We start from the raw sequence: 25186 nt of genomic DNA on the forward strand, positions 1-25186 counted from the left end.
AAATGTGGCAGATATCCGTCTGCCTTATTACAGCATAAAATTAACTTGTAATAAGGTGGACTGCATGTCTATCATGCTTGTGACGAATAGCCTGTCTTCCTAACTCTAAATCAGACCCAGTATATTTTACAAGTTTGAGACATTAGTATTCAAGTGGTCTGTGACAAAGTCCTAGTACACCTTGGTGTACTTTCAAGGACTGTCGCTTGCGATCTCAAATAGCCAACTAATTGATTGTTTTCCTGATACCAACTTGTATGTATGTTTTATGATCATATTCCATCAACTATCTTGTCTACTGTTTGTTGTCACTGTTCTTGTGACACATTACAGCCCAAATGTTCACTACCTCAGTTGCTCACTTTGGTTAGATTAACCTTTCAATTTGCCTATTATGGAATGTACTGCCATTGTTCAAGTGTGAAAAATGTATGTTAGAAATGTTAATGGTGCTTTCAGTTAATCAAATATATTTTAAATGTCTCCCACTACAAAACCAGCAAATGACAGAGCAGAACCAAGGCCGCGCTGGCTGGACTGGGCATTGGACATTTCCCTAGGGAGCTGAAAGGGTGGGGGCCCACTTTTGCCAGAGGGGACCGATTTTGCAGCAGTGCTGCGACATCGGTCCCCAATAACATCATCAGCATGCCAGTATAATCCACTCCAGGTCTAGGGTGATATGACCGGTGCCACCCCACTGTGCCAAAAGCGGATCTCTGGTATGGGGTGGTGGGCACTGTGTTTGAAATTTGTTATGTTATGTTATGTTATGTTATATGGTCTGTTTTATAGCGCACGGCTACTCCAAGGAGTGTCCCGGCGCTTTGGCAAAGAGAACTGGAAAAAAGTACACAACACAGCAACTCACCAAGGGCCGAAAGAATATCATTGGGAGAAAAGCCAGGTCTTCAACTCCTTTCTAAAAGAGAACAGACTGTTGGCTTTTCTTAGGGAAACGGGGAGCTCATTCCAGCATCGAGGTGCCAAGTATCGAAAGGAGCGACCTCCAATCCGAGCGCATCTGATGGGGGGCACAACAGCTTTGGCCAACACGGCCGACCGTAGAGTCCTCCTAGGCGCGTAGAAGGCCATGCGCTTCTGTTGTATCCTCGTGCGTTTCCTCGCGTTCACCGCATGCACTGGAACTTGGAGTCCTTCGTACTCGAGATTCCATGTATGCCAGTGCAGCGGTTGGCGTGGGCTCCTGTCCTCTCTAACTTAACGAAAGAAATAAACTATCCTAATTCAACCTACGCTGTGTTCCGTGCACCTTCCTTACCTGGTCTCTTCACTGGCGACGAGGGAGAAGCGAACTCACGCGATTTGGGAGCCTGCAGCCCCGGGACCTCCGGACCAAGATTACCGTTGCTGAAGTCGAGAGCTGAATCTTCGCCACATACTTTGCGGAAGCTTCGTTATCCTCTAATTTATACGTTCCTGAAAATCCCGCTCTTTCTGGTCAAGCGGTGAGACTTTGATGCATTTTTCTTCAGTTTTAATATAACGCTGCTACCTTCCTTGCGCGAGTTAACCCATGCGCACAGTCACGCGCTAAGAACACTATCTCTCGCGCGAATGAATGCATGCGCATAAGCTTGTTCTCCACATTCCGTTTTACATCATAAAGGCAGCGTCAGCACAAGCAAATTCTTTCCTTCCAGATTAACAGACATCACTCGCCTTTGTGACATCACAAAGCTCTACTCCTGGAAAATTTTTATTCTGCTCAACAAAGAACTGCAGTTATGTCACAATAATCTTCTTCCTATAAAGTAGTAAAGGAATTGATTCCATTCTACACCATCACCACGATTGTTTATGACATCACTGTTATTTCTCAAGCAACTCTTTGTTAATTATAATGGAGAGTTTCAACGCTCCTCCTCCATTTCTGGCAAGTCCTGGTGAACCTCCTTTAGAGTGGAAACAATGGCGTGAAGGTTTTGAGGCTTATCTAGAAGCCATTGGTGGGGAGAATTACACTGATAAGCGCAAACTCGCTATTCTTAAACATTCACTAGGTGCTGAAGGAAGGCAAGTTCTTTCTCATCTGCCTCCCCTAACTTTAGACAATTCCTCCGAAGAAGAAACTGATGTTTATGAAAATGCCATTATGCAGCTCGACAAACAGTTTATCAAGAAAGTCAATGAAGTTGTGGCAGGTCATAAATTTCTGAGTAGACAACAACTTCCCATTGAACCCATCGATTCTTTTGTGAAAGATTTAAGAATTCTTGCTGCCAAATGTAATTACCAACAGTTCCATGATCAAATGGTGAGAGACCAACTTGTACATAACGTTTCTGATGTAAAACTTCAAGAAAAATTACTTGATGCAAAAGATCTATCTCTTTCAAAAGCACTTGACATTGCACACCGTTTTGAGGACATGAAGTTAGGTATTAAAGAGTTGTCCGATAAAAAACCAAAAGAATCTCCTTTGGAAAAACCCAACATTTCCGTAGTCCAAACCATCAAGAAAAATCAAACTGAATCTGCTTCCAACAAACCAACGTTTTCTTCTTCATTGAATCGAGGCTTTAGAAAAGAAGTAGTCTGTTTCAAATGTGGTTTTCCCGGCCACGTCGCAACTGATAAAAGATGTCCTGCAATCGGACAGTTCTGCAACTATTGTGAATCTAGAGGTCATTTTGCTAGAATGTGCAAAAATCGCAACAAATCCAAAAACTTCTCATCAGATCCTAGACGCACCAGATATTCCGATATTCAAGTCGTGGACAGTGATGATGATGATTATGATGATATATGCACCGTATATGAAGTAGGAGAGGAAAAAAAGACTCACCTTTCTGTATGCTACAGATTGGTTCCAAATCTATAAAAGTCATGGCTGACTCTGGTGCAAAATACACTTTGATTGGTGACGATATTTTGTTGAAAGAATTTCCTGATGTAATCTCCTTGTTTCCTTCTGACATTAGACTACTGGGTTATGGTAAAAAACCCATTGAGGTGTTTGGGTACTTTTGCTCCACTTTATCGTTCAAGGGCAAATCTATTTCAGCTAAAGTATATGTGGCCAAAGATGGTTCATGTTTGTTGGGTTGGCCACAACAAAGAGAATTAATGATGAAACTTGATCCCAACCATCCTGATCAAGTTCTGGGGTATTCTGATTTCATCAATTCTGTTGATGTACCTTCGGGCAACAAGTGGGAAACACTTTTTCCTCAGGTTTTTTCCTCCAATTTAGGTTTACTAAAAAAATGTAAACATAAGATCATCCTTAAACATAATGCTATCCCCAAGGTACATAAGGTACGCAATATTCCCTTGGCTTTAAGAGAATCTGTTAAAAAAGAACTTCAGAGATTATGTGACCTTGATGTAATCGAAGAAATTGAGTCCTCTGAGTGGCTTTCTCCTGTGGTCGTTGCCCACAAACCTAATGGGAAGATTCGTCTTTGTGTTGATATGCGCGATGTAAATTCCAACGTGTGGGTTGATAGACATCCGCTACCAAATATTGGAGAGATGTTCTCCAAACTTAAGGATGCATCTATTTTTACCACGTTGGATTTATCTAATGCATATCATCAGATAGCCCTCCACGAGGATAGTAAACATCTTACATCTTTTATTACCACTGAGGGTGCTTACAGGTATAAGAGGATGCCTTTTGGCTTAGTGTCCGCGTCCTCAGTGTTTCAGCGGGTCATGCACAATATGTTCAAAAATGTTTCTAATGTATTATATTTTCAGGACGATATATTGGTTTTCGGCAAAGATGAGTGTGAACATTCTGAAATTTTATTTAAGGTTTTGTCGATCCTACAAGACAATGGTCTTACTCTCACCAAAGAAAAATGTAAATTCGGCAGAGATTCTGTAGACTACCTAGGTCATTCCATCAGCAAAGAGGGTATTTCTCCCAAGATGAGTTTAGTTAAGGCTATTGAGAATGCTCCAGAACCAGTCAATAAGGATCAGCTCAGATCCTTTTTTGGTTTAGCCGAATATTATGCAAAATTCATCCCTTCCTTTTCTGACAAAACTTCTCACTTAAGAAAGTTGATGAAAAACCAACAACAATTCATTTGGGATGCCAATTGTAAAGATCAATTTAATTTTGTGAAAAAATGCATTATTTCTGCCCCTGCATTATCCCCTTTTGACACCAATTGTAAATCGTTTATTGTCACTGATGCAAGCAATGTTGGCATTGGTGCAGTGTTGATGCAGAAGCAAAAGTGTGGGTTTGCTACCATTGCCTTTGCATCAAGACCGTTACGTGGTGCTGAGACAAAATATTCTACCTTAGAAAAAGAAACTTTGGCTTGTTGGTGGGGAATCGAATATTTTCGCAGATACGTATATGGCACAGATTTTGTTGTACGCTCTGATCATCGTCCTCTAGTGGATCTTTTCACGACTAAAGGTTGTGGTAAAGCCACTTCCAGAATTGCAAGATGGCAATATAAATTACAAGATTTTCATTTCTCAGTTGAATACATTCCAGGTGCGAAAAATGTTCTAGCTGATTTCCTCTCAAGGTTACCTGTGGAAGATGATAACCATGTTGCTCCCGATAATGATCCTGATAAGGTTGTGTCAATTTGTGAGGTGTCCAATGGTTGCATCCGTGAAGATGATTGGGTAACTGCTTGTAGTGATGATCGTGATTACTTAGATGTCTTGTCCTTTGTTAAAAATGGTTGGCCTGCCAAAACCAATTTGTCTCCAAGTATTTTGCCTTACTTCAATGTAGCTCAAGAGTTATCCGTCCAAAATGAAACTTTGTTGAGAGGTCTGCTTTTAGTTGTGCCACATGGCTTAAGAGACACCGTTTTAGACATGGCTCATGAGGGTCACCCGGGCATGTCCAGTATGAAAAGGAGAATAAGGAGCGAATTTTGGTGGCCAGGTGTCGACAGGTTTATTGAGAAAAAGGTGAGATCTTGTGTTGAGTGTTGTGTGAGTGATAAATCGCAAAAACGTATTAAATATCAACATGATTCGGTTTCTAGACCTTCTAGGCCCTGGGAATGTGTTTCTGTGGACATTGCTGGTCCAATGAGTTTAGGTCATAGTCCTGTCTATGCCATTGTTTTGATAGATCAGTTCTCCAGTTGGCCTGAGGTGAAATTTGTTCCCCATGTGTCTTCTAAGGTCATTATCGACTTTCTAAATTCGATTTTTGAGAAAGAAGGTTTTCCTACTTTCATGCTATCTGATAATGGCACACAGTTCACCTCTGCAGAGATTATGTCCTTTTGTTGTAATCATGGTATTTTGCACAAACGTTCTTCAGTATATTATCCTCAAGGTAACGGCATGGTGGAAAGGTGGATCAGGGTTCTTAAGGAAGGTTTACAGCTAGCTGTATGCAACGGAGAGAATTGCTACGATGCTGTTAGGAAACTTTTGTGGAGTTATAGGAACACTCCTAAGTCTGACGGAGATTTGTTCCCTTTTGAAAAAATGCGGGGGGAAAGGGTGTGTGTAATATGAGCCAACCCTGGATGAGGGATCTTGTTAAGGGTAAATACAGGAAACGTGATTCTTCTATGGTTTGTGATAATACCAACAATCCATGCAAGGTTGGAGATTGGGTACGTGTGAAAAAGTCTGGTTTTATTAGATCTGGTGTGTCGCACTTCTCCGATCCCTTGCAAGTTGTTAGAGTGGGTAGACAGGTCGTGGAATTGTCGGACGGAAATGTTTGGAGCCTCTCCAAGGTGGTTAAAGTTCCGTCTCTGTGTTTGAGGCCGTCACCTTCTGATGGTACTGCTTCCCATAACCAGTCCAGAACCTCTCTTTTTTCCAATTCTGGATTTTCTCCTGCAACTGCTTATCCGCACCTGTCTGTTCCCATCCTTTCTCACAACATGTGTAATCCCCGTCTAAGAAAGCCCCCTACTTGGCTCAAAGACTACAATGTTGGAAAATAATTTTATCATATCAAACTGTTATGATTAGTTCTATTTATTGTATTTCATGTATGTATTTTTGTTGTTATTATATTTTTCTTTTCTTTTCTAGAAAGGAGGATGTGTTGTATCCTCGTGCGTTTCCTCGCGTTCACCGCATGCACTGGAACTTGGAGTCCTTCGTACTCGAGATTCCATGTATGCCAGTGCAGCGGTTGGCGTGGGCTCCTGTCCTCTCTAACTTAACGAAAGAAATAAACTATCCTAATTCAACCTACGGGGTGTTCCGTGCACCTTCCTTACCTGGTCTCTTCAGCTTCCCAATGTATTTAGGGCCAATCGAATGAAGGGCCTTAAAAGCAAGGGTCAGAACCTTGAAAGTAATTCTCTTAGAGACAGGAAGCCAGTGCAGTCTCTTGAGCAGCTCTGAGGCTTTTGCCCTACGCTGAAGACCAAAAATGGCTCTCGCAGCAGAGTTCTGCACAATTTGCAGACGTGCCAGAAGATATTTGGGCAGACCGAGGTAGAGGGCTTTCGCGTAGTCCAAACTCGAGCCTATCAAAGCCTGAACAATGATTTTTTTATGTTGCAGAGACAACAGCGGAAGAAACTTCCGCAGCATTTTCAAAATGCCGAAGCATTTCCCGGACAACCCAATGATCTGGGGTCTGAAAGAGAGGCCGTCATCGCACAGAACACCAAGGTTTTTGGCTTTTGAAGAGGCAACGTCAGGAGGAAACATGTCCTGAGGCCACCATGTCTTCCAGCTGGGATCAGGCGGACATCCGAAAAAAAGCAACTCCGATTTATCGGAGTTGCATTTCAGACTGTACCGCTGAAACCAGTCAAAAACAGCGCTCAGACATTCTTTGATCCGACTACCGTCAAAGACCTCACCCTTATTACACGTAAAAAGGAGCTGGGTGTCATCAGCATAAGATATGATCAGGGCACCAAAGGATTCCGCTACCGCCGCCAGAGGGGCCATATAGATATTAAAGAGGGTGGGGCTCAGGATAGACCCCTGAGGAACCTCCAGCGGCGGCATTTCGGCGGAAAACGGAGGTGCCCAGACCTGGAGGCCCATAGGAATGAATGTAAATTACCGAATCGGTAAATACCGATTCGGTAAAAGGGGGAATACATTGAAGGGTGGCAGGGTGTCACTTTGACACCCTGTTGCACCCCTCAATTGTGTATAGGTGGGCATGTATGTCTTCAACATGGCACTGAAGCAATTTGCATGAAATTGCTTTTTTTTTTCCCGTTATTTACCACCAACTTGTAGTTGGTGGTAAATAACGAATCCCAAAAAGGGGAAAGCACTCATTTGAGTGCTCCCTACATTGCTAATTCGGTAATTTACCGATTTGGTATTTTAAGGAATCGGTAATTTACCGATTCCTTAAAATACCGAATTGGTAAATTACCGAATTAGCAATTTGGGCACCTACATCTCAGTAGCCTAATTCCGTTCGGTAACGGCCGAAATTCGGTAATTTCGGCCGTTACCGACCGGAATTAGGCTTCCTACATCTGGCCCTAGGTATCTTGGTTCACTATAAGGTCATTATCTACTATTCTTTAAAAGTGAATACAATTGACTATAGTATGGAAAATGTGTTGTAGAATGCACCATTTATTTCCAATTTTTCTTGGGCATGGGGAATGCCCACCAATCTCCCTTGTAGTGGTCAGTCTTGCTCGCTATGTACCATATGGGGACTGGTTTGATCAAATTTGCTAAGGCTGGTTTGGATTTCCAGGCTGGCCCTAAGCAGGACCTACCGACAGTACTCTAAGACTATAGTTTCTAACAGTATAAGAAACTTGGTTATAAAATGTCAGGAGTGAAAGCATTGCTATGCACAGATTTCTCTGTTAGGAGTATGCTGTGTATTTTCACAATGACATCTGATGTACCCCAATTAGACCCAGCGAGCGAGTGTAGCGTGCAAATCAGACAGTGGCGGCCGGCACAGGTATACGCGGTGAGCCGGGGGCGGGGTGGAGGAGGGGGGTAGTCAACAGACAGCGAAATAGGTCTAATTAAATAAATAAATAATACCTATTCCGTCGTCTGTCAGCTTCCCCCCCCCCCTTCGCCGCCGCACCCTACTCCGCCCCACTATGCTTACCTGAGCCGGCTGCCGCTGAAACCAGACGTTGTCTATGGTGATTTCTTTCACATGATAACTTTCTTATGACGTAAGCTGCATAGCATAGTACATAACCGAGCCTTCCACAAGGACCAGCAGCGCTGATTCACCACAGCAGCAAGTCGTGGCCATGTACAGATGTTGTTACTATCTTTGATACGCCTCAGACTCGACCATCCGTCCCTCAGCCTATGAATAGGAAATTGGAAAGGTGTGCGAGGTTCGTTTGTCACAAATGGCATCATTCTCCTTAGCTGTTAGTCACAAAACAGGATTTTGTCTCTACGGTAGGGAGGCGGTGGCAGTGTCTCCCCGACCCGCTGTTGACACGAAGGTAGAGTTCCTAGACTGTTTGTCTGTCCTGACTGCGAGGGCTGCGAGGAGCTAGGAAGGAAAACAAGACTTTGGCATTTTTTAATATTTGCGACCGATTTTTAAATTGTTTTTAGGATTGATTTTAATAATACACAAGTACAAATATAAATTGCCGTAATTTCCTAAATACTCTCCCCCGCATTGTCTGGGCTCGATATTGGAGCCTGCCCGCCCCGATCCGACTCGGCAATTATTGCCGTAGAGCGGAGGGTGGACAGGTAAGAGCCAGGCTAACGAACTTCCACTTCCGCTAGAGCGAAGGTCAGCGCTCTAGTCGTCACCGTCCTCAGGGCTATTTAGACTGGTCTGACTACTGAGTGGCTGCGATAGGGAGGCGGTGGCAGTGTCTCCCCGACCCGCTGTTGACACGAAGGTAGAGTTCCTAGACTGTTTGTCTGTCCTGACTGCGAGGGCTGCGAGGAGCTAGGAAGGAAAACAAGACTTTGGCATTTTTTAATATTTGCGACCGATTTTTAAATTGTTTTTAGGATTGATTTTAATAATCCACAAGTACAAATATAAATTGCCGTAATTTCCTAAATACTCTCCCCCGCATTGTCTGGGCTCGATATTGGAGCCTGCCCGCCCCGGTCCGACTCGGCAATTATTGCCGTAGAGCGGAGGGCGGACAGGTAAGAGCCAGGCATACGAACTTCCACTTCCGCTAGAGCGGAGGTCAGCGCTCTAGTCGTCACCGTCCTCAGGGCTATTTAGACTGGTCTGACTACTGAGTGGCTGCATTAGGGAGGCGGTGGCAGTGTCTCCCCAACCCGCTGTTGACACGAAGGTAGAGTTCCTAGACTGTTTGTCTGTCCTTGCTGCGAGGAGCTAGGAAGGAAAACAAGACTTTGGCATTTTTTAATATTTGCGACCGATTTTTAAATTGTTTTTAGGATTGATTTTAATAATCCACAAGTACAAATATAAATTGCCGTAATTTCCTTAATACTCTCCCCCGCATTGTCTGGGCTCGATATTGGAGCCTGCCCGCCCCGGTCCGACTCGGCAATTATTGCCGTAGAGCGGAGGGTGGACAGGTAAGAGCCAGGCATACGAACTTCCACTTCCGCTAGAGCGGAGGTCAGCGCTCTAGTCGTCACCGTCCTCAGGGCTATTTAGACTGGTCTGACTACTGAGTGGCTGCGGTAGGGAGGCGGTGGCAGTGTCTCCCCGACCCGCTGTTGACACGAAGGTAGAGTTCCTAGACTGTTTGTCTGTCCTGACTGCGAGGGCTGCGAGGAGCTAGGAAGGAAAACAAGACTTTGGCATTTTTTTATATTTGCGACCGATTTTTACATTGTTTTTAGGATTGATTTTAATAATCCACAAGTACAAATATAAATTGCCGTAATTTCCTAAATACTCTCCCCCGCATTGTCTGGGCTCGATATTGGAGCCTGCCCGCCCCGGTCCGACTCGGCAATTATTGCCGTAGAGCGGAGGGCGGACAGGTAAGAGCCAGGCATACGAACTTCCACTTCCGCTAGAGCGTAGGTCAGCGCTCTAGTCGTCACCGTCCTCAGGGCTATTTAGCCACGCCTTCCTATCAAGCGCGCAGTGGTTGCGCGCAGGGGGCGCCTTCGAGCGCGCCTAAGAAGCGCCGAAGAAAAGCCCATCTGCGCCCGTCCGCGACAGGACGGGACGAAGGGACATGGCGTTGACCCCTGGAATTGGAATCCTTGGGACACAGGTCAGCTCTAACATATCTTACTCTAGGGAACAACTCCTTAGCATGACCCCGATCTCCACCACTACTTGCATGCGAGAACTCTGGCCTAACTTTGAGGGCCCTTTCTCCTGTGCTAATTGTCGCTTCCAGGCTGTACACATATGTCCAATGAGGGATCTCCCTACTGACATGGGCATTTCAGCCGTGACGAAACAGCCTGATCAGACATCCTCCCTGCTTGGAGTAGCTAACGCACTCAATGTTAACCATGTTGTCGGAAAAGGACCTCCAGGATTTAAGTGTTTTTTATTAAATATACGTTCTTTACCTAAACACTATCAACAACTATGGGATCTCATTAACACAGACATGCCAGACATCTGTTTTCTTACAGAGACCTGGCTGAAGCCTCACACTATCCCCACAATAATGCTAGGAATTCCAGCTGGATATAAGATTTTACATCTAGATCGCTTGAATAAAACTGGAGGAGGTGTGGCTGTTATTTATAAAGAGAACCTAAAAGTCTCAGTATTAGACCAACGTTGTAATGCTCAGATGGAATTAATGATTTTCAGGTTTTCGCTCTCCCTTAAATCACAGTGGAAAGGAGCATTAATATATCGTCCCCCTGGCTCATATTCTGATTTTTCTTTAACCCTTATGGAACTTTTACCCCCGTACCTCAGAGCTAATGAGGATTTCATTCTCCTTGGAGATTTTAATGTTCATATAGATGTACCAAACAACCCGGACACCATATCCTTGCTTAGTGATCTATCTAGTTTGGGACTTAAAACTCAGAATAAAGGCCCAACACACTTGGGCGGTCATACATTGGACTTAATCTTTACCAACTGCCCCAAGATAATATGTTGCCCTCCCATCATTATCAGTTGGTCAGACCATTATATGTTAACCTTCAAGTTACTTGGCCCTTATCCACTGCTCCAAAAACCTCTTCCTGCTATTTGGAAACGAAAATGGCATAAAATAACTCCTGAAGAACTACAGAAAATATGGAAAGAACCCATTTTCTTTGAAGAGGATAACATTGAACAAGGCTTAGCCAAGTTCAATAAAGCACTCCTGGATGCTATTGATTTACTCGCACCATTAGAATTGCATAAGCAATGTACTAAAGTAAAAACAGAAACATGGTATACAGAAGAACTAAGAGCTGAGAAACAAAAATGTAGGAGTCTGGAGAAAAAATGAAGGAAAACACGTGCTCCTATTAGCAAAACACTCTATCTGGAGGCTCAATCTAAGTATCTTAAAAATATAAAAAAAGCTCGGAAGCATAAACTTGATCTACAAATAACAGAGGCAGGAAATTCTACCAGGGAACTTTTTTAAATTTTACAATCCTTTGTTAACCCCACAGCCTGTGAAAGTCCAGATGACTTTAGTCAGAACCTATGTGATGAGGTCTCTGTATTCTTTGAAAATAAAATTGATTTAATTTATGAAAAAATTACCAAGGCATCAAATAATAGGGATTCTACCAACATCCCTAGCCTTGAGTCAACTAAAAGTGGATTAAGTAGACTCACTCTGACTACGATCCCAGAGATCAGTCTAACTGAAGTAAATACTCTACTTAACTTAATTAAATCAGGCTCACCCATTGACTTACTACCTGCTAAAATGATAGCTCCCCTGGGTAGCATATTAGCGCTGAGCCTTAAAACACTCATTAATCTTTCTCTTAAAGAAGGAAAGATTCCCAAGGACTGGAAAAGGGCAGTAGTGAACCCAATACGCAAAAACACAGCGTTACCATGGTCGGACCTTAATAATTTACGACCCATATCCCTCCTACCCCACCTGAGTAAGATGACTGAGAGACACGTCAACTCTCATCTTTCTAAATTCATCGAAGCAGCGGACGGCCTGGACCCTTCTCAATCTGGGTTCAGGCCAAATCATAGCACAGAGTCAGCCCTCCTCTCCGTGACCAATACCATCCGGATGGCACAGGATAGGGGAGGATCAATGATTCTGGTGCTATTAGATTTGTCCGCTGCTTTCGACACGGTGTCTCATGACACCCTGATCAGCCGTCTGGAGGGGATAGGAGTGGATGGAATGGCCCTATCATGGCTAAAAAGTTTCATTTCCAATCGCTACCAAAATGTTCGCCTGGGCTCCCATTATTCCATCTTCAGGGAGCTCACTAAGGGGGTTCCACAGTGCTCATGCCTAAGCCCCACATTATTTAATGTGTATGTGGCCCCCCTGGCGAATATTGTTAGGGAACATGGGTTCACACCTATATCTTACGCTGACGACACCCAGCTATTATTCCCATTCCAAAATATGACCCCTCCAGTCAAAAATTCTTTTGCTGCTGGAATGAGAGCGATAGCTGGATGGATGACCTCCAACTGCCTACAATGCAATGTGGGTAAGACGGAGGTCATGCTCTTTGGAAATGCCCCACTCCTTTGGTCACCTGAGTGGTGGCCTCCGGAACTGGGTACAGAAACATGTTGGCCCTAATTTTTGATCTTTACCAAGCAAGTTAGACAGTGATTTTGTCACACTGTCACCTCACTAATTTTTAACCTGACGTTCAGGCGAACGCCATTAAAGTTTATTTGTTTGCCTGTTCAGCCATTTTATACACACCACTTGATTTTTTGCACTGCACATGTCAGACACACCATCCGCTTGAACAACTTTGGTGACTAGACCATGGCTGGGTGATGCAATGCCAAAATACGTCTGGGCACTTGCACACAAACCAAGGTCTAGGAGTCCTACGTGATGAGGCTCCGCCATCTGGGTGGTCTGATAGGACTTTAACAGCTTTCTGTTGATATGCCAGTTTAATTTCACTCTCTCTGTGCAATTTTTTCCAATGCCAGCGTTATCTTTCTCTGTACTTTTCGACTTACAGGTTTCTTGTTGTTAGAATATTGTTAGGGAACATGGGTTCACACCTATATCTTACGCTGACGACACCCAGCTATTATTCCCATTCCAAAATATGACCCCTCCAGTCAAAAATTCTTTTGCTGCTGGAATGAGAGCGATAGCTGGATGGATGACCTCCAACTGCCTACAATGCAATGTGGGTAAGACGGAGGTCATGCTCTTTGGAAATGCCCCACTCCTTTGGTCACCTGAGTGGTGGCCTCCGGAACTGGGTACAGCTCCATGTCCAAAGGAAAGCGTAAAAAATCTGGGTGTCAAACTTGACCAGTCATTGGTGCTTAAAGACCACGCCATACAGGTCACAGGTACCTGTATGAGAGAGATTGGCCTACTTAGAAGGGTTTTTCCCTACCTAGCGGATCATCACCGGAAAACACTAGTGCAGACACTGGTAATTAGTAGATTAGATTACTGCAATGGTTTATTGATATCTGCTAACGAGGAACAGATAAGGAGGCTTCAAGTAGCTCAAAATACAGCTGCCAGGCTAATTCTCAATGCCCCTGCCAGAACGTCTTCTCGCCCCTTACTAAACAAGCTACATTGGCTGCCCATTCGCTTGAGAGTACAGTTCAAGATATGTTGTACTATCCATAAATTGCTGTATGGAATTGGTCCTAGATATCTGACTGAAATCTTCAAACTTTACCAACCTGGGAGAACCCTACGATCAGAAAATCAAGCTCTGCTTCAGATCCCTAGGATCAAAAGAGAAAGACAGGGAGGTCGAGCCCTTTCATACAAGGGCCCTACCCTCTGGAACTCACTACCCATTACTCTTAGACTAAACTCCAACCTTTTTGCATTTAGGAAATGCCTGAAGACATATTTATTTTCTACTCAGTAACCCTAGCATTACCATACAGATATTCGGTTTTAGCTCTACCAGCGGAAAAACAAAGCGCGGAGATATCTCCTAGGAGATCGAATTCTTGCGCTATAGAAGAACCGAAAATAAATAAATAAATAAATAAATACACAGCCACACACAGACCACTGATGTTCAGAAAATATATCTTTATATATGTGAGACTAAAAAACGAAATACTTCCAGTTGAAAACTTACATTTTTAAAACATGAAATTCCTCTGCAAATATCGTCTTATTCTTTGTGAAACAGAGCAGTCCTATGCGTAGAAATGTACGGATATCCTTCTTTATCTCCAGAATTGTCATTAAATGTAGATGTAAAAATCCAGACAGCATAAGGAATACAGTAGACGGGTTGTGTGAGGATAGAGCTCTGTATGTGTAGACGTATATAAAGAAATCTTTGGTGATACAAATTTACCAAAGCATCTGGCGAGAATGGCAGATGGTTTGCCTTCGGGGGTGTTCTTTAAATACAGCTGGAAAGAACCTTTTCATAACATTCCCTGCTTAAAGGCCATTGCTTCGACCTCAGGAAAAAATATGGCACACTTTTCAATTCAAATTAATTGGTTGCATCCTTCAGTCATGCCCTTGCTAAGAGTAATAGCAACACTAAAAGACATGGATAAAAGAGATGGAAGGAAATCAGGGGGTGTCAAATAATCAGGCACTGTTACTAGAGGGCAAGACATACAAAAGGTTTATCAAGGTGATGAGCAAGTCATGCACTCCCAATCTGGCAGAAAAGGAACTCAGTGCAGAGGGAAATGGACTATGGGCAATGTTGAGATACAAAGTACAAGTTGTGTGCTTGGGATCCAGGAAATAAACAGTGAATTGCTAAAGTTTTTTGACCGATGGGGCAAAGACAGAAGCAAGATTATCAGGCAACTCATGCCCCCAGTGGCACAACTTTAGTATCACGCACTGTGTCAGTAAGGTGGTCAGGTTGAAGAATAGATTATATATTGATATAATGAAGAGTGGCAATGAGGATGTAGAAAGGTTTGAGAAAAAGTAAGGAAAATAGATAGATTAATGGCCTTCACCAATTGTTTATTAATATGTATATGTCATGTACTATATGTTGGATTCCCAACTACGGGCATACTAGCCATGTTATTAATATACAATGTATTCTTCAACCTGACCACCTTACTGTATCATTTCATATGTGATTTATGTATGTTATCTGTCTTTTGTACTCAACCACATAATCTTTATTGTGCATTTTTTTTGTTGCTCACTACATGTTCCTATGTTGTGTCATTTGTTTCACTTATGTATGTTATATATGTACAGCCCTGAGGAAGCCCCATGTCGGATGGCCATGTATAGGGGGCAAAACACGAGTTGGCTGTCTCTCTTGTACTGACTCTATGAGTCAAGAATCAGATAATATAAAATGAATCGAGTACAAACCGTGTACTGGAATTTTTTCCTCATAAACTACAATCTTTACTTGTCCAGACGTCTTCTCCGAACAGTAAAAATACAGGACTGTTGTATTTCGCAGCATTCACATGTGTATCTAATGTGTCCCAATGAAGCACACTTTATGTTAAAATAAGAAAACTACACAATTAAAAGAGATGATCAAGTGCCTGTTTGTGGAAAACGGTTGGCTTTGCAGTTGTAGAGATTTCCTGTGCCTGGTATTAGAAGCATTTCTAGTCCTGTTTGTATATTTGCATTCTGGCCCTTCTAATTTTACTCTTCCCATTTTAAATGCAGATGTACAAGTACCATGATGCAGAGACAAAACTGACACTGGATAAGCTGTTCCTGTACATCATGTGACAACTTGACAGCTCTACAATACTTCCCTATATTTTGTATACTTGCTATTATGCATTCGTTAACAGTCCAAAGACCACATTTATGGCAGGAAACATCACCCCATCACACTTCCGGGAAATAAGATTATGATTTAGTCCAAATAATGTAGAATATTTACCAAAGGCAGAATGTACCCATATAAACCATAATAATAGAAATGGCAAATAGCTTTCATTTGGACAGTCTATGCAACTGCCCAAGACCAAAGGATATCACATGTAGCAACATAAGAAATAACTTAACCAGTTTCCAGCCTATAGAAAACCTGAGTGTGACTCATATGGGGCCTATAACATAATAGTTGTCCTTTCCAGTGTTGGACCCTGCTCAGCCCGCCCAAGCACCGCAGGAGCGTAGCATGCACCAATCCCCTTCTCGTATCCACTGAAAACCCACTGATTAGAATCTCCAGTGAGCCTTCCAGTGAACCCGAAAAGAGGGTGGTTTAATACGAGACACCAAGTCTCCCACCCTGTGGAATGGCAGGACACGGCTCCCTCCTTCACGCCTCTGCACCTGTAACAACAAGGGAGAGAACGTCTCTCAATCAATACACAATAAACAATATGGCCTCTGCATTCATGACCATGTACCACCAAAACACCAAATAACATATACCCCCTCCTTACCAGTGGTAAGTGCAGGCTTGGCTTCGTGTAGGGACTGGGTTATCCACAATATAAAATAGTACTCCAAGGATATTTAAACCCAGTCAGGGGCACAAAAAACGGAGTGTCCTGCATACACTGAAAGTGCAAATTGAAGCACCGTAAAAGGGGAAAAAGTAAGCTGGGTACTATTTCAAAAGAAACACCAGCTACAAAAAACCCCTTAGTAAAGGAATATGGCTAGGGAAAAACGGAAAGAGACTAGCTACTCTCCTTCCCAAAACGCCAGCGTCTAGTGTAAACGGGAAGAGAACAGCGGAATGACCTAAAACGTCACTTCCGCGTGATTAACGATGTAGACAGGCAATACCCAAAGTCTGCTCGAAGGAAACAAACAGCGCGTTAAACACCGCGCTGCTGCCGGCAAGACTAAGGTGAGAACGGGAGCCCCCGCTCTCCTTCCAAAACGTTACACACAAAGACGCTAAGCGGGCAAAAAACAAGGGAGGAGACAAAACAAGGGAAAGGGCCAAAAATAGGACAAGGGGAGGGAAACTGACTACCTTACTAACACAGCGGGAAGGCGGGGACAGCTAAAACAGGAAACCCAAAAACGAACAGGAATCGCCCACGAGCCCGTGAAGGATCAAAAAGGCAAAAAGAACTCCTCAGCAAATGCAGGAACCAAGGGAGCTGGATACCAAGGCCACAACGTTGGCGATATCGAGCAGTACTCTCTTGGACTAGTGACAGCAACTTCCTTACTCAATGCTATTTGGGCAGCTGTGTAAACATTATAATTCCAGTGAGTTGAGATGGGGTTTGGGAACCTCCCAGGGACGAAGAGGCATGCTTGGTCCCCCATTATGTGCACTCGCCAGCATGTACAAGGCACCGAGTAGCCGGGCGGCAGAGGGTCACAGCAGGTGAGAATAGCACAGGCACTCCAGCCCCCTCAGAGAGAGAGATGGAAGAAAACAAGTGTTTGCCCGAGGACGGGAGGGGATGGTGCACCCCCACAGTATCGCAAGGAAATAACAAAAAGTTTGGCAAGCAGGGGTGTAGTGTCTCTTGCGTTAGAGATGACAGGAGCGTTTTGGTTCCTGACAGACTCCATAGAACGGTGACGGAAGTGTTTGAGTGTGGGGATAGAATTCATCATTTAAAATTTTGAGTTAGCAGGTACACGCTGCGAAATAAAGACGTTTAATACCAAGCTCTGTGTGTGGTGTAATCATTTACATGGGGGAAGAGGTGTAACCATTTACACTGGGGAGGAGGCTACAACTAGCGATGAGATAGGGGCTATGTAACCCAAGAATCAACAGTGCTCTCCCAGAGAGTGTGCTGTCAGCCAGCGAACTGCTGGTGCATGCCACACGATCCTCACTCGAAGTGAAGATCAATGTCTGGCATATGTGGAGTCACAGTGCCACTCCAGCCATTGCGAAGTTTTCAAAGTGAATGTAGGCCTCTCAGAGAAGTTTACTTATCGTTGGCCAGAAACCTGCTGGTAAGGCTATGAAGAAGGTGGATCACTGACATAATATCGACGACACAAATATCGAGATACACAAATATCGAGTCAAAAATATCGATTGACAAAATATCGACTCCCTATCTTCAAACAGGTAAGTACCAAAATATCGACTCCAAAATATCGACTTACAAAAATATAGACTGTCAAAATATCGATTTTTTAAAATGTCTTAAAAGTAAGTTAAAACTAATATAGTAATAAATATATTTAATATAAACTTAGAAATAATTATTAAAAAAATATAATTTTAATAAATAATTTATCTAATTAAAAAAATTATATCACCAAAAATTACACACACACATATATATATATATATATATATATATATATATATATATATATATATATATTAAACATATTATTAAATAAACATATATAACATTTTAGAAAATGTTTAAAATTTATTGTTACAACTATAGTGAGTTCAACATTAGCAAAAGTGTTGGATAGCGTAGAGGTAAAATTTACTACTCCCACTCCAGTGGGTGCAACAGTAGGGAAAGCGCTGGATAGCGTAGAGGTTAAAATTACTATTCCCACTCCAGGGATGTATGACGTTACAACGCATACTTTTACAACGCCTACCATTACAACAAAACTTTTACAACGCAAAAACGTTTACAACGCATACATTTACAACGCAAGATTTTACAACGCATATACCTTTACAACGCATACCATTACAACATAAGTATTGGTAAGTATATAATAATTTTTTGAATATAAATTAATAAAAAATATTATAATATAATTTAATATAATTTAATTTTATTAAATAAATGTAATTTAAATGTAATTTTACTTTATTTTTACAAAGTACCCCTGTACCCCAAAAACCCAAAACTGACCCTGAACCCTAAAAATACCCCTTTACCCATAAACTGAAAACTGACCCTGAACCCTAAAAATACCCCTTTACCCGAAAACTGAAAACTGACCCTGAACCCTAAAAATACCCCTTTACCCAAAAACTGAAAACTGACCCTGAACCCTAAAAATACCCCTTTACCTACAAACTGAAAACTGACCCTGAACCCTAAAAATACCCCTTTACCCCAAAAACTGAAAACTGACCCTGAACCCTAAAAATACCCCTTTACCCAAAAACTGAAAACTGACCCTGAACCCTAAAAATACCCCTTTACCTACAAACTGAAAACTGACCCTGAACCCTAAAAATACCCCTTTACCCCAAAAACTGAAAACTGACCCTGAACCCTAAAAATACCCCTTTACCCAAAAACTGAAAACTGACCCTGAACCCTAAAAATACCCCTTTACCCAAAAACTGAAAACTGACCCTGAACCCTAAAAATACCCCTTTACCTACAAACTGAAAACTGACCCTGAACCCTAAAAATACCCCTTTACCCCAAAAACTGAAAACTGACCCTGAACCCTAAAAATACCCCTTTACCCAAAAACTGAAAACTGACCCTGAACCCTAAAAATACCCCTTTACCCAAAAACTGAAAACTGACCCTGAACCCTAAAATTAAAATATTTATCAATTAATCAATTATAATTAATTACCAATTATATTTTAATTAATTACCAATTAATAATTAATTAACAATTAATTTTTAAAAAATATCAATAAATAAATTAACATATTTAATTAATTATAATTAAATTACTTCCCACCCTATTCCCCTATAAACCCACAACCCGCTACAGAAAATAAATTACTAAAATTAAAATATTTATCAATTAATCAATTATAATTAATTACCAATTATATTTTAATTAATTACCAATTAATAATTAATTAACAATTAATTCTAAATTATTATCAATAAATAAATTAACATATTTAATTAATTATAATTAAATTACTTCCCACCCTATTCCCCTATAAACCCACAACCCGCTACAGAAAATAAATTACTAAAATTAAAATATTTATCAATTAATCAATTATAATTAATTACCAATTATATTTTAATTAATTACCAATTAATAATTAATTAACAATTAATTCTAAATATATATCAATAAATAAATTAACATATTTAATTAATTAGAATTAAATTACTTCCCACCCTATTCCCCTATAAACCCACAACCCGCTACAGACTTATATTACACAAAAAATAAAAATTATTATTAACTTACCTTAAATTCGATATTTTTGTTGTCTATATTATGTCTAGTCGATATTATGTCCATTCTATATTTTTGATTCGATATTATGTCCATTCTATTCGATATTAATTTTCTCTAGTCGATATTTTTGTTGTCTATATTATGTCTAGTCGATATTATGTCCATTCTATATTTTTTACTCGATATTCTGTCCAGTCGAAATAATTGACTCGATATTATGACTGTACACCGAAGAAGGTATTGTACCACAATGCAACACTAAGCTATAAGTAATTCGGAAGGATGGCGCTAAAGGCAGCGGCAACCAGGTATGGAAAGTACAACAAGCGGTGACAGCTGGGTGCAAGAGAACTCTGTGTTTAGAAGCAGATAAAGGCAGAGAAGAATTAAAGGTGGCGATAAACGGATCCAGAGACTACTAGTATGCGTACCAGAACCGGAGCTAAGGGAGCCTTCTGACCTCAGCACCAGGTGCTGCAATAAGAAGCAGAAGTATGGGGATTGTGACTATGAGGCTGGTGAATCCTGTTGGGCCAACTGAAGGTCCATGGGTGGTGATCGAAATAGTGAAACTTTTCAATGGCTTTTGAAAGGAACTCTAAATATAATGCTGACTCCTTCCTGAAACCATCACTTCCATTCGATACCGCCAGGAAGCAGAATATTGGTGCCAGATGGACTGCCTGGATAGAAACATTTGATGATGTCATCGATGCACTGGAAGAAGCAGATAATACAAAGATTATCAAATATCTTAAGAATCTAGCAGGTGAAGAAGTAAAGGAAGTAATAAAGAAAATACCACATGCTGACAAAGTCTCACACTGTCAACTCAGAGAAGCGCTAAATATTAAGTTTAATCCAGTGCCAAATGTTCATTACAAAAGATATATTCTCAGTAAGGAAAGACAGAAAGCTGGTGACAAATTTGTTGAAAGACTTGATACGCTCATCAAACATTATAACCTCAATGAATTCAATGGTGAAGAAGCCATGCGTCTCAGAGTTATAGATGGTTGTTTGTTCAATTTATTCAGAGACAAATGCTGAGAGAAACACTCAGTCTGGAGCGAGTACTCATGACTGCCAGAGGAGGTGCTCAAAGTGAGTAAGCCATGAACATAAAAAGTAAGCAGAAACACAATGCTGAAGGGCACAAAGTGATCTCCCCAAAGAAAAAGAAACTGCTTCAGATGCGAATTTTCATTTCCACATGAAAGTAAATGTCCCTACACTGAACAAGTATGCAAGAGCTGTGAGAAAGAGATCCATTTTGCAACGGTTTGCAAAGTGAAGGAAAAACTAAGTATGTCATGCTGAGAAAACACAATGGACATACAAAAATTCCAGATGCAACGTTCTACTGACACCCACAAGACCAAGTGGCAACATCAGCTGAGGCAAATTGACATCAAAAGATATGATTGTTGTTTAACTCTTTGTCTAAAAGTTCTTCACCGTCATTATCAATTGAAAGTGAAGAAGATGAATGTGTGATGTCGTTGTTTACCTCAGAGAAACGTGTAGATGCCGGATTGGCCGCATGCAAGGAAGAATATGAGTCAAAGAAAAGTTGACAAGTAAAATCACAAAAGTCATTCAGACATTGTCCTTAAATCAGACTAAAGGTGAATGGCTGCTCCATACCTTCCTTCATAAACAGTGGTGTATAGATAAACATCATGACTGAAGAGAAGTGCAATGAACTGTCTCCAATGCCTCATCTCACACTGTTGAAGACTAAAGTGTATACATGGGCTACTTCCAGGGCCGAATTGTCCATAGCGGGCAAAGAGTGTTTCCCCGGGAGGCTGGAAGGGTGAGGGCCGGTTTTCATTGGTCAGGACATTTTCTGAGGGGGGGGCAGTTTTGCAGCAATGCTGCTGTATCGTCCCCCAGTAACAAAAACAGCAGGGGGGTTGGTCTGTCAACATTGCCAGGGCTGCTGTGGGTTCCCAGTGTGGCTACATCAATACCATTAAAAAGTTAAGGTTCATTCGCAGCAACCATGAGGCACAAAAAGACAAAAGTACAAGCACCCATTCACGTACTTCAAGGTACTGCGTGAAGTGTCTGTTTACTCAGTTTCAGTACTGCTGCTGAAATGGGACAGATATCTGTAAACTACAACATGAAGGCTCATCACAAACTACTAAGTCAGTTTCCATCATTTTTTTCATGGATTATGAAAAATGAAAAGAATGATAGTACAACTGCATATTGATGAAGACCTTCGGTCTGTTGCTCAAAGACATCATGGAATTGCTTTCCATTTACAGGAAGCTGTTGAAAAAGAACCTGAGACCTTACTTAAGCATGATATCATTGAGCGATCAACTGGTCCAACACCAATCATTTCACCCATAGAAGTAGTGACCAAAAAGGACAGTGAAGGAGCTATATGTATCTGTTTTGATATACTTCAAGCTAACAAGGCAGCTGAAAGAGAGTGACATCCAGGTCCACACATTGCCGACATGTTCACACAGTTGAATGGTGCCAAAGTCCTCTCTTACCTCGATCTGAACAAAGGGTATCATCAATTGGAATATACCAATATACCAACCCAGTGGTCCTCGTTATCTTTTCCCTCGTTATTCACCCAGGTTTCCAGCCTCTCATTCCCATACCTGTAACATTAACACACTCGATGGCGGCGTTTAGAAGAAGACGGCGTGCAGCTAAACGCCGCCATCGAGTGTGTTAATGTTACAGGTATGGGAATGAGAGGCTGGAAACCTGGGTGAATAACGAGGGAAAAGATAACGAGGACCACTGGGTTGGTATATTGGGCCCCATTCGTGAGGTTATTAAGGGTTTAACATCGTGGTAGGAGTGCGAGTCCAGGAGATTCCTTTTTTTCTAACTACGGCAGTATTTCTGCTATGTGTTCCGAGGGCAGCGCCAAAAATGTTTATAATTATGGGGAGATTCTAACAACAGAATAGTTACGCCTGTTGGGTTTTGAACTGCTTTTTACTGTGATTACTCAAGCAAAATGTTCATAGCAACTTTTTTAATTTTACAGTGGACCCCTGAGGAAGGACTTTTGAAAAGTTTGAAATGCATTGGGTGACATCATCATTGTATATTAAGGATGTAACATGTTTGACGCGTGCCCGAAAAAGGTCAGTTGAGGCATATCCGTGGTGTTAAGAAGTGTCTTAAAACATTGGCTCATCAAGTGTGGATATCAAATTGGAATTAAAGAATGAACTCATATCAACTTATGGTGTAAAATGGATTTATTAGCGCAAAAAACGGAGAAAATGCAAACGAATATATGCAATTTTCAGTGATTCTCGCTGTGCGTCTGGATTTGGGGTGTAGTGACGCCCCACCCACTTGACCCCATAAGATGTTACCATGTTACACTCTTTTCTTGGTAAGGCTAGTTGCTTTTCTAGATACATACATCATTTTGCCACAGTAATTGCTACATTAAGAGACTAAACGAAACACAATGGTTTCAGTGGTCACGTGAATGTGAACAAAGATTCAAGAACACCAATCATGCAATTGAGAACACCACTGAAATGGCCTACTTTGATCCAAATTTGCATACAGAAGTCGTTGTTGACGGAAGCCCGTTAGGGTTGAGCGCAATACTTGCCCAACACATTGGACACCCAAATGCTCAAAGGCATATAGGGCCATATGTAGGTAAATGGCATTTACCGAATTGTAAATACCGAATTTTACCGATTCGGTATTTACAATTCGGTAAATGCCATGTAGGTAATTATTCTGTAACAATTACCGAATCGGTAAGATTCGGTAATTACCGATTCGGTAATTACAGAATCGGTATTTGCCATTGATTCCTATGGGCCTTGAAGCCCATAGGATTCAATAGCAAATACCGATTCGGTAATTACCGAATCGGTAAAATTACCGATTTCACAAGGGGGACAGGGTGTCACTTTGACACCCTGTTGCACCCCTGTTTCTGGCTTGTGTGCCATGTGACACACAGACATGCCCTTAGGGCATGTCTGTGTGCCACATGGCACAGGTGTACATGCACAGATGTGCATGTACACAGGAATTCGTTATTTACCATGCCATAATATTTCATGGTAAATAACGAATTCCTAAGGGCCTGTGGCACTGTTTCCAGTGCCACCTACATCCCATATTACCGATTCTGTACATTTACCGAATCGGTAATTTACCGATTCGGTAAATTTACAGAATCGGTAATATTTTGGCCACCTACATCTGAAACTCAAAATACCGGTCGGTAACGGCCGATGTTACCGACCGGTATTTGGCCACCTACATATGGCCCATAGTGGCTTATGGTAGCAGAAGTTTGTCACAAACTGAACGTGCCTTTTCACAGCCTGAAAAAGAAACAATTGCTGTGGTGTGGGCTTATGAGCATTTCCACATGTGTTTATACTGTAAGCATTTCACTCTTGTCACAGATCATCAAGCATTGCTTATCATCTTTGGCCTTGCTAAAGACCAGATGCCTCCTCGTATTGAACATTGAGGTTTGTGCCTACCGGAAGATGACCACACTATTGTGCACTGACCAGGGAAAGATCAAAACCTTGCTGACTATTTTTCACTTTGTCAGGGTACCACTTCCAAAGTGGCTGAAGCTTACATTAACTTTTTGTAAAGTCCAGTACACCTACCGCTGTCTCACTGGAACAAATTGTTACTGCCACGAGCACAGACAGCGATATGCTAACACTCAAAGACATTGCACATCAATCCTGGTAACAGCACACTCGGTCTCTTACAAATTAATGTGACTATCAGAAATTCAAAAATGTAAAAGATGAACTTTCTGTTACTCAAGCAGGTATTTTTTTAGGTAGTTTGAGAACTGTCATACCAGAGAGTCTGAGACAGCAAGTAATTGAAGTAGCACATGAAGGACTTTGCAGAATTGTCACCACTAAGCGAACTCTCCGAGACCAAGTCTTGCTTCCTCATCTTGATGAAAGAGTTGAAAGGGAATTAAAGGCCTGTCATTTCTGCAACTGCTTATCTATCAAAACAACCCAGCATCCATTGAACATGTCTCATCTTCCAAAGCATGGTGGGGAAAAAATTGCTGGTGACTTCTTTGGACCCCTTGATAATGGACATCATCTAATGGTAGTCATTGATGAATATTCTCATTGTCCCTTGGTAGAAGACCTCTCATCAATCACCCATGA

General features: G+C 41.7%; 1 long non-coding RNA gene across 1 annotated transcript in view; it reads left to right on the forward strand.

Annotated features, from left to right (window-relative positions):
* The window catches only part of LOC144791582 (uncharacterized), a 361016-nt gene that overhangs the window by 311970 nt on the left and 23860 nt on the right, over window positions 1–25186 (forward strand). The window contains exon 4 of the long non-coding RNA XR_013602432.1: window positions 23038–23137. This is a non-coding gene — a long non-coding RNA (uncharacterized LOC144791582). The remainder of the gene's footprint in view (window positions 1–23037; window positions 23138–25186) is intronic.

This window comes from Lissotriton helveticus, chromosome 11 (genome assembly GCF_964261635.1).
Source record: "Lissotriton helveticus chromosome 11, aLisHel1.1, whole genome shotgun sequence".
Lineage (NCBI taxonomy): Eukaryota > Metazoa > Chordata > Amphibia > Caudata > Salamandridae > Lissotriton > Lissotriton helveticus.